The sequence below is a fragment of the Tupaia chinensis genome, unplaced genomic scaffold (assembly GCF_000334495.1).
Source record: "Tupaia chinensis unplaced genomic scaffold, TupChi_1.0 Scaffold000516_1, whole genome shotgun sequence".
Lineage (NCBI taxonomy): Eukaryota > Metazoa > Chordata > Mammalia > Scandentia > Tupaiidae > Tupaia > Tupaia belangeri.
This window is the reverse complement of record NW_006160029.1, coordinates 555807-565332: the sequence shown is the minus strand read 5'-3', so window position 1 is coordinate 565332 and position 9526 is coordinate 555807. Positions and strand designations below refer to the sequence as shown.

General features: G+C 40.0%; 1 protein-coding gene and 2 pseudogenes across 2 annotated transcripts in view; 2 read left to right on the top strand and 1 right to left on the bottom strand.

Annotated features, from left to right (window-relative positions):
* RGS7BP (regulator of G protein signaling 7 binding protein) overlaps positions 1–9526 on the bottom strand; it is a 159183-nt gene that overhangs the window by 145872 nt on the left and 3785 nt on the right. The window lies entirely within an intron of this gene.
* LOC102469348 (IST1 homolog) lies at positions 7–1373 on the top strand (annotated as a pseudogene).
* LOC102469778 (alpha-enolase pseudogene) lies at positions 5414–6834 on the top strand (annotated as a pseudogene).

Genomic DNA, 9526 nt, shown 5'->3' with positions numbered 1-9526 from the left:
GATGCTGGACCGTGATCTCGAAGTCTGTGTCTGCGGTTTTCACGCCTGGATTCGGCCAGGAGAAAAAACATAGCATGCTGGGCTCTGGATTTAAAGCTAAACGTTTACAAGTCAATTTGACATTAGTCATAAATCATCTTAAACTATTAGAGAAAAAAAAAACGGAACTGGCGCAGAAGGCAAGGAAGGAGACTGCTGACTATCTGGTCACTGGGAAGGATGAGTGCCCTCGCATCTGTGTGGAGCACATCATCTGGGAAGACTACCTTGTGGAGGCCATGGAGATCCTGGAGCTGTACTGTGACCTGCTACTGGCTCGGTTTGGTCTCATCCAGTCTATGAAGGAGCTAGATTCTGGTCTGGCTAATTTGTGTCTACACTAATCTGGGGTGCGCCTAGACTCTAGTCAGAAGTGGCAGAGTTGAAAATAGTTGCAGATCAGCTCTGTGCGAAGTATAGCAAGGAATATGGCAAGTTGTGTAAGACCAACCAGATAGGAACTGTGAATGATAGGTTAATGCACAAACTGAGTGTGGAAGCCCCACCCAAAATCCTGGTGGAGAGATACCTGATCAAAATTGCTAAGAATTATAATGTACCCTATGAGACTGACTTGGTGGTCATGGCAGAAGCTCCTCCTGGTGTAGAGACAGATCTCATTGATGTTGGATTCACAGATGATGTGTGAAGAAAGGTGTCCCTGGACGAGGAGGAGGAGGAGGAAGGGGGTGGGTTCACAACACCAGTGGGTGGACCTGATGGAACAGTGCCCATGCCATCTTCAAATACTCCTTTCTCATATCCATTGCCAAAGGGACCATCAGATTTCAATGGAATGCCAGTGGGGACTTATCAGGCCTTTCCCTATATTCATCCACCTCAGATACCAGCAACTCCCCCATCGTATGAATCTGTTGATGACATAAATGCTGATAAGAATGTCTCTTCTGCACAGATTGTTGGTCCTGGACCCAAGCCAGAAGCCTCTGCAAAGCCCCCTTCCAGACCTGTGGATAATTATGACAACTTTGTACTGCCAGAGTTGCCATCTGCGCCCGACACACTACCTGCCACATCTGCTGATGCCAGTATCTCAGCATCTGAAGACATTGACTTCGATGATCTTTCCCAGAGATTTGAAGAGCTGAAGAAGAAAACATAGGCCTCTTAACGAAGGCAGTTTCCAAATTCTGGGATTTGGGACTGAGCAGTTTCTCCTTGTAACAAAGAATCTCCATGAAATTCCGTTTCATCTATTAACCGTCACTGAGCACACACTTCCTCTGGCTCTCCTTCTGCTCTGTCAGATTCCTCTGCTTCCCAGTTCTCTATTGGCTCTAAGAGGCTAACAGCTGGAGACTTTGAGACCAGAGCAGCTGATCCCTGGCTACTGTGCTTGTCCAGTTCCTGTCAGTGAGCCCAGGTTCCCTCCTGGCCTGTCCCACAGTCCCTCCACAGCAGGGTGAGAAGATAAAAGTGTGTGGGAGAATAGCCAGAGGTGGCCAGACAGTGGAGGAGAGAACTTCATGAGTGTCTCAGCCTTGTGTTGACATTCCAAACATAGAAACATACCCCTCCAGGTTGGAGGATTATGGTGAGTGAGAATCAAGGCCAATTTGTGTTGTTTTCTCACTATTATGAATGGAAGAAAGAAAATGACTCAGGAAGCCATTGTAGCGGTTCCTGGAAGCTGGGCCCTCTCATTGGCATATACACTTTTCCTTGCTGTGGGGCACTGTTGTACCTGGATCCAGTTGCAAAGTTTATTTGGAAAGTTGAAGGCCCCCTCTTAGTTCTACTGGATTCTCAGGGAGTCCTCTGTGGCCTTTTCTTCATTTTGAGTGCAGTGTTTCCCTTTTACCAGAGAGCAACACAAGAAATTCCCATTTTCCCCATAGCATGTTCTATTGGATTGCACTACTGGCAGAGGAAGGACAGGCCATGTTGCTGGGCAGAAGTTGCCATTCAAGCCTGGGGTAGGCTTCCAGCTGCCTTAATAGAAGTACTCAAGTCTCTTGGGTAGGGAGTTTGGAAGGCCTACAGGAGAAGAGGGTTGCTTGTTTTCATTTGAAAACTTCATGATTAAGGGAACATTAAAAAATTGATTGCAGATACAAAAAAAAAAAAGAAAGAAAGAAAAAAAGAAAATGAAAGAGAAAGAAAAGAATGAATACACAAAACAACCAGAAAGGATCTAGCAAAATGAGAAAGCAAGTTCTAATCTATCAACAAAACCCCTAAATATAGACAGAGTAAACTGCCCATTTAAGAGGTATAGACTAGTTGAATGGATAAAAAAAAAAAAAAAACCCAACACCTAACTATATGGCTGCCTAGAAGAAGCTCGCTTCACCTGTAAAGACACACATAGATCAAAAGTGAAGAGATCGAGAAAAGCTATTCTACACAAATGGAAGCCCAAAGCAATCAAAGATAGCTATACTAGCTATCAATATTTGAGAAAATAGACTTCAATTAAAAATTATAAAAGGAGATAAAGAAAGCCATTACAGAAGGTCATTATATAATGATGAAAAAAACCAACCCAGTAAGAAGACATAGGAAGTGTGAATATATATGTACCCAACATAGGCACACCTTAATGTGAAAAACAATTATTACTAGAGCTGAACAGAGAGATAAACTACAATATAATTATAGTTAGAGACTTTAACATCTCACTGTCAACATTGAGCTGATCGTCTAGACAGAACATCAACAAGGAAGCATCATACTTGAACTATTATAGACCAACTGAGCCTAACTGACATCTGCAAAGTTTCATTCAACAACTGCAGAATACACATTCTTATTAACAGTACAAGTACTATTCTCTAGGATAGACCACACATTAGGCCACAAAAGAAATCTCAAGAAAATTTTAAAAATCAAAATTTTATATAGTATCTCTGGTGAACAAAATGGAATAAAACCAGAAATCACTAACAAGAAGAATATTAGAAACCATGAAAATACATGGAAACTAAATAAAACATTTCTGAAAGACCATAGAGTTAATGACAAAATCAAGATAGAAATTTTAAAAATTCTAGAAACAAATAACAATGAAAACACAACATACCAAAACTTATGGGATACTGTAAAACTAGTTCTAAGTAGTTTATAGTAATAAGTGCCTTCACCAAAAATAAAAAAGAAAGAGGAAGATTTCAAATGAACAACCTAATGATCTAACTCAAGGGACTAAAAAACCAAAAACAAAAAAATCCTCAAATTATTAGAAGAAAGGAAACAATAAAAATCTGAGATAAATAAATTCGAGGCAAAAAAATGTCCCTCTTAAGATTGATTAAGCAAAAAATCATTTTAAAAAAAAAAGATAAGTAAAACTGACAAACCATTAGGTAGACTAAGAAAAAAATGAGAAGCTCTAAATAAATAAAATCAGAAACAAAAGGGAGACATTACAACTGATACCACACAAGTATAAAAGGCATTGCTGTGAACAACTATATGCCAACAAACTGGAAACAAACAAACAAACAAACAAAAAAACAAACCTAAGTGAAATGGATAAATTTCTAGACACATGCAATATATCAACATTGAACCAGGAAGAAATAGAAAATCTGACTAGATCAATAAAAACAACTGAGATTGACTCAGTAATAAAGTCTCCCAACAAAGAAAAGCCCAGAGCCAGGTGGTTTCACTGCTGATTATTCTTTTCTTTTTCTTTCTTTCTTCCTTTCTTTCTTTGCCTCCTTCTTTCTTTCTTTTTTAAATTTTGCTATAATGTATATGCACTTACCAGAAACAGACAGAGAGAAAGAGAGGGAAAGTGAGAAAGCAAGCTGCCAGGTCTGGGACTTAAACTGTGGTCTGCCGTGTGTGAGTCCAGTGCCTTAAATACTGTGCCACCTGCTGGCCCCCTCACTGCCGATTCTACAAAACTTTTAAAGAAGAGTTAATACCAATTCTTGAACCATTTGAAAACATTGAAGTAGAATCCTCTCCTGAGAACTCATTGTATGAGTTCAGTATTACCCAGAAACTGAAATCAGACAAACACGCAACAAAAAACAAATTGCAGACTACATACCTAGTAAACATAGATGCAAAAGTCCTCAACAAAATACTAGCAAATCCAACAGCACATCAAAAAAAGTACACATCATGACCAAAGAGGTTTTATTCCAGAGATGAAGGGATGACTCAACATACACAAATCCATAAATGTGATCCATCATATCAACAATGTGAAGGATAAAAACCATAAGATCATTGCAGTAGACACAGAAAAAGCATTTGACAAACTCCATTACCCATTTATGATTAAAAACAGTCAACAAGTTAGGCATTTTCTTTATTTTTGCTAATGGAAAACACCTGAAACTGAGAGATTAAAAAAAGAAGAAAAAAAGGAGAGACTTATTTGACTTATAATTCTGGTTGTTGGAAAGTCCAAAGGTATGTGGCTAGCATTAGGCTGCCTTCAACATGGCTGGCAGAAACAGAGAGGATGACAGGTATGTGCAAATAGAGGGCCATCTGGGGGCAATCATCCTCCTTTTTGTTTATTTATTTGCTATAGGGAATGTGCACTTACTGGAGAAAGACAGAAAGAGAAAATCCACCCCATCTCCAGTGGAGCTGGCCATGCCATAATCCCCATACCTGCACTCTTCTCTCAGGATTCTGGGCATGTATAAATAATGTGCCTGGCGTATTTTTCAAGCTACTGGGTCCGGGGCTTAAACTGCTCAGTTGCCTTAACCATGAGAGCAGCTGGCTCCCATTTTCTGTTTATAACAGTCTGTTCTAGCAAAACCTAACTTCTTCTCAGTAGAGCTAAAACTCAGTTGAAAAAAAAAAATCTAATTTAAAAATAATTACATTATCTGAATATACCCTGAATATACTCAGCAAGCTGCTGCTAGGGCTAGGATTTGAACTGTGGTAGATCATGTGGGATCCAACTCCCTCTGAACTGCACTTAATCTCTGTGCTATGGGGCCAGAACATTATAATCTTATATATAGAAAATACTAAAGAATATACAAAAACTCCTAAGATGGATTAACAAATATAATAAAGTTTTAGGGTACAAAAACAACATACAAAAACTGGTAGCATTATAATGCACTGATAATGAAATAGTTGAAAAGAAATTTAAAAAGTAACCCTGTTTTCAATAGGGACAAAGAAAACAAGATATAAAGGAAAAAAATTTAATTGAGGAAGTGAAAGATCTCTGCAATAAATACTTTAAACCATTGATGAAAGGTATTGAAGAAGAGACAAAAAATTGAAAAGACATTCTATGTTTGTGGATTTGAAGATTCAATATTGTTAAAATGTCTACACTACTGAAAGTGGCCTACAGAATCAGTGCAATATCAAAATATCAATGACATTTTTAGAGACATTAAAAAATAATAAAACTTGGCAGTCCGCAGCACCCTCTGCTTCTTTCCTGTACGGCAAGACAGGGCGGCCAGATTCATCATGTCTATTCTCAAGATCCATGCCAGAGAGATCTTCGACTCTCGTGGGATCCCCACTGTTGAGGTTGATCTGGATACCTCAAAAGGTCTCTTCAGAGCTGCTGTGCCCAGTGGTGCCTCAATTGGGATCTATGAGGCCCTGGAACTGTGGGACAATGATAAGACTCGCTACATGGGAAAGGGTGTCTCAAAGGCTGTTGAGCACATCAATAAAACTATTGCGCCTGCCTGGTTAGCAAGAAACTCAACGTTGTGGAACAGGAGAAGATTGACAAACTGATGATCGAGATGGACGGAATGGAAAACAAATCTAAGTTTGGTGTGAATGCCATCCTGAGGGTGTCCCTTGCTGTCTGCAAAGCTGGAGCTGTTGAGAAGGGGGTGCCCCTATACCGGCACATTGCCGACTTGGCGGGCAATTCTGAAGTCATCCTGCCAGTTCCAGCCTTCAATGTGATCAGTGGTGGCTCTCATGCTGGCAACAAGCTGGCCATGCAGGAGTTCATGATCCTCCCCGTGGGTGCAGCCAACTTCAGGGAAGCCATACGCATTGGAGTGGAAGTTTACCACAACCTGAAGAAAGTCATCAAGGAGAAATATGGGAAAGATGCCACCAACGTGGGTGACGAAGGTGAGTTTGCTCCTAATATCCTGAAGAACAAAGAAGCCCTGGAGCTGCTGAAGGATGTGATCGCAAAGGCTGGTTATTCTGACAAGGTTGTCATTGGCATGGACGTGGCTGCCTCTGAGTTCTTCAGGTCTGGGAAGTACGATCTGGACTTTAAGTCTCCTGATGATGCCAGCAGGTACATCACACCTGACCAGCTAGCTGGCTGACCTGTACAAGTCCTTCATCAAGGACTACCCAGTGGTGTCTATCGAAGACCCCTTTGATCAGGATGACTGGAATGCATGGCAGAAGTTCACAGACACTGCGGAAATCCAGGTGGTGGGGGACGATCTCACTGTGACCAACCCAAAGCGCATTGCCAAGGCCATGGGTGAGAAGTCATGCAACTGCCTCCTGCTCAAAGTGAACCAGATTGGCTCCATAACCGAGTCCCTTCAGGCATGCAAGCTGGCCCAGTCCAATGGCTGGGGCATGATGGTGTCTCATCGTTCCGGGGAGACTGAAGATACCTTCATTGCTGACCTGGTGGTGGGACTCTGCACTGGGCAGATCAAGACTGGTGCACCTTGTCTGTCTGAGCACTTGGCCAAGTACAACCAGCTCCTCAGAATTGAAGAGGAACTGGGCAGCAAGGCAAGTTTGCCGGCAGGAACTTCAGAAACCCCCTGACCAAGTAGGCTGAGGGCAAGTGATCCGGAGGCCTCAGTCACTAGGCAGCTAAGTAGACTGACTTCAGGCCCAGTGTTCTCAACCAGCACTTATGGGGCTTCTGGTAGTTAGTGCCCCTCTCCTAGCTCTGTGGTGCTCATGCCGCTTCCTTAGAACTCTGACCACCTGGGACCCTGCCGGAAACCCTAGCTTTGTAATCATGTGATTGGCCCAAATCATTGTTTTTCTCCCCTCACTTCACACCAAGTGTCTAGAGCCACGTGCACTTCCAGTGTAATCTCCGAGGGGGCCACAAGCAAGATCCCCAGTGGTTTTGTGTGCAAAAATAAAAAGCCTCAGTGACCCATTAAAATAATAATAATAATAATAATAAAACTTGTATGAAAGTACAAAAGACTGAATAGCCAAAGCACTTCTGAACAAAAAGAACAGAGCTTAAGGCATATATTACTGGATTTAAAAATATACTATAAGGCTATTGCAACAAAAACATTGTGGTCATGGTGCTGGCAAAGAAAGAGACACAGACCATGAAACACAACAGAAAATCCAGAAATAACCCACACATATACAGTAAGCTGGTTTTTGACAAAGGTACCAAACCATCTACTGGAATAAAGATAGTTTGTTCAATAAATAGTGCAGGAAAAATAGTCATCCATGTGCAGAAAAATGAAATTAGAGCTAATCTCTTACCATATAAAAAATCAACTATAAATGGATTAAAGACTTAAACATAAAACCTTTGCTAGGGAAAACACTTCAAGACATTGATGTGGGCAAATAGTAATGTCTTAAATAAAACCTCAAAAGCACAGGCAACAAAAGCAAAACTATGCAAATGAGATTATATCAAAGTAAAAAGCTTCTGCATAGCAAAGGCAACAATTAACAGAGTAGGGATAACCCACATAAAGAGAAAATATTTGCATACTATCCATCTGATAAGGCATTAATAAACAGGATATACAGGGACTCAAATAACTCAGCAGCAAAACTAAAACAACAACAAACTAATTTGAAAATGGGTACATTATCTGAATATATGGTTCTTCTCTTTTTTTCAGAGAGATTTTTGCTATAGGGTGCATGTGCTCACCAGAGAGACAGAGAAACTCAGAGAGACAGAAGGTGAGAAATCACTCTCTAGGGGGATGGCCACACAAGCAATCCCCTTTTCTCTATTCTCCTCTCAGGATCCTGGGCACCCACACACATGCTCCTGACCTGAGTTTTAAGCTGCCAACTGAAACTGGGGTTGACCATGTGGGAGTCCAGTGACATAAGCATTACACCATCTGCTGGTCCCATATATATGGCTCTTAAAAGAAAATAAGCAAATGGCCAAAAAATGAGAAAATGCTCATCATCACTAATCATTAGGGAAATACAAATCAAAATCAAAATGAGTTAGCACCTTAACCTATTATCAAAAAGACCAAAAAAAAAAAAAAATACTGACAAGTATGTAGACAAAGACACTCTTCTACACTGCTGGTGGGAATGTAAATTAGCACAACCATTTTGGAACCAGTATGAAGGCTCCTTAAAAATAGAACTTCTATAGGACCCAGCACTTCCACTGTTGGCCTATATTTAAAGAAAAGGAAGTCTGTGTGTTTAAAAAATAGCTGCACCCCGATGTTTATTACAGCTCTATTCACAAAAATGAATACAAGACTTAACCTCTATATTCATCAATAGAGAAATGGATAAGAAAAATATGTATAAATGTAAATATGTAATATGTAAATAATGGGTTGTCAGAAAAGCCATGGCATATTTTTCCTATGCCTTTCTATGCAAAAATGCATCATGACTTTTCCGATGACCCAATGTAGTCACACACACATATATACATAATGGAGTATTTTTCCGCTATTAAGAAGAATAAACTATTATTTAAGGTTAATGAATGAGCCTGGAGGACATTATGTTAAGTGAAATAAGCCAGGCACAGAAAAAGATATGCCACATGTTTTCTCTCATATGTAGAAATTGAAAAAAATTACCTCATAGAAGAAGAGATATGAAAACTACGACTAGAGGTAAGGAAGGATTGGAGTGATGGGTAGAGAAATGTTGATTAACAGAAACAAAATTATAAATAGAGAAGAGGAATAACATCTAGTGTTATAAAATACAGTGAGATTTTATAATTAACAACTTACAGTATAGTTCATAATTGCTAAAAAAGAGGATTCTGAATGTTCCTGGTAAAAAGCAATGACAAATGGTTGACATGAAGGATATACTAATTACCTTGATTTATTCATTATACATAGTATTCCCATACTGAAAAATCACATTGTACCCCCTACAGATATGTACACTTATTATATGTTAATTAAAAAAGGAGTCTAAATGGCAAGCAATATATTAATATGTAGGATGGCAGAATCATCTGTGAGAGAAGTCTGTTGGGAATTGAGTCTTCCAGGAGACAGGAGCATAGGAAAGCAGGCTTAAAAGAGCTCAATAAGGTTTTGAGGTTATGGAGATAGGAGAGCTGAAGGAAAATTTCAAATAGAAGCTCAGTGATATGGACCACACCCATTTCTTGGGAACAGAGAAAGGCTGCAAACCAATGACCTCCTAGTATACAAACTCATTCATACTAGGCTTTCAGCTTTTGGTAGAGGACTGGTTTTTGATCTAGAGATTTCTTTTGTACCTCTTGCCTTAGTGAGGCAGCTAGAAGACTTAGTAGGTTTGTGGCACACAGGATGACTTATTGACTGTGGGTAGGGAAGGGAAA